We start from the raw sequence: 724 nt of genomic DNA on the forward strand, positions 1-724 counted from the left end.
TTTTTTTTTTTTTTGAGGGGTTGGTGTGGTTCCTTTTCCCTACCATGGTCTCTGTACCCTTTAAATAGTGATGCCAATTGGGCAGAGATCAACCATGTTGACCAAGATACACCACAATCCTTCAACACTAATAAAATAGTCACTTAGAAATAGATTAAAGATGATGCCGGAAACAATCCAGCACGGTTAGTTCCACAAGCCAGTTTTTTATCGCAAGGGTGTCAGGTGCAAATAAAAATCGTTTATTGAAATAGAGTCGAAAAATAAATTATCAGTCCGTATGATTTTAGTTTTAAAGATTAAAATCATTTATTAAATGATTCAAGTTTGAATCGAAAAACCATTGATTTTGAACTGATTAAAACCAGTATGCTAGTCGATTAAAAAACTGATTAATGCTGCTATATATAGTATATGTTTGGATGTTCCCTTGTGTTTTGTAGCAGATTTACACAATATAAATTGATTTAATTTGTTTTTATTTCATAAGTCACAATTTGAGCCTAGACGCTTTGTTAAAGTCCGTCCAAAACATAATTTTTAAACTTGATTTGATAGCCAAAGAGAATTTGAAAATGCTAAATACCATTTATCTGGAACAGCTTAAAATTCCTACCAAAAAAAAAGAACAGCTTAAAATTTGTTTAACTATAACTATTTATTAATTGATTTTGATTTGAAATATTAGAATCGTTTAACCATAGTAGAGGGGTTTTTTTTTTTT

This window comes from Macadamia integrifolia, chromosome 2, assembly GCF_013358625.1.
Source record: "Macadamia integrifolia cultivar HAES 741 chromosome 2, SCU_Mint_v3, whole genome shotgun sequence".
NCBI lineage: Eukaryota > Viridiplantae > Streptophyta > Magnoliopsida > Proteales > Proteaceae > Macadamia > Macadamia integrifolia.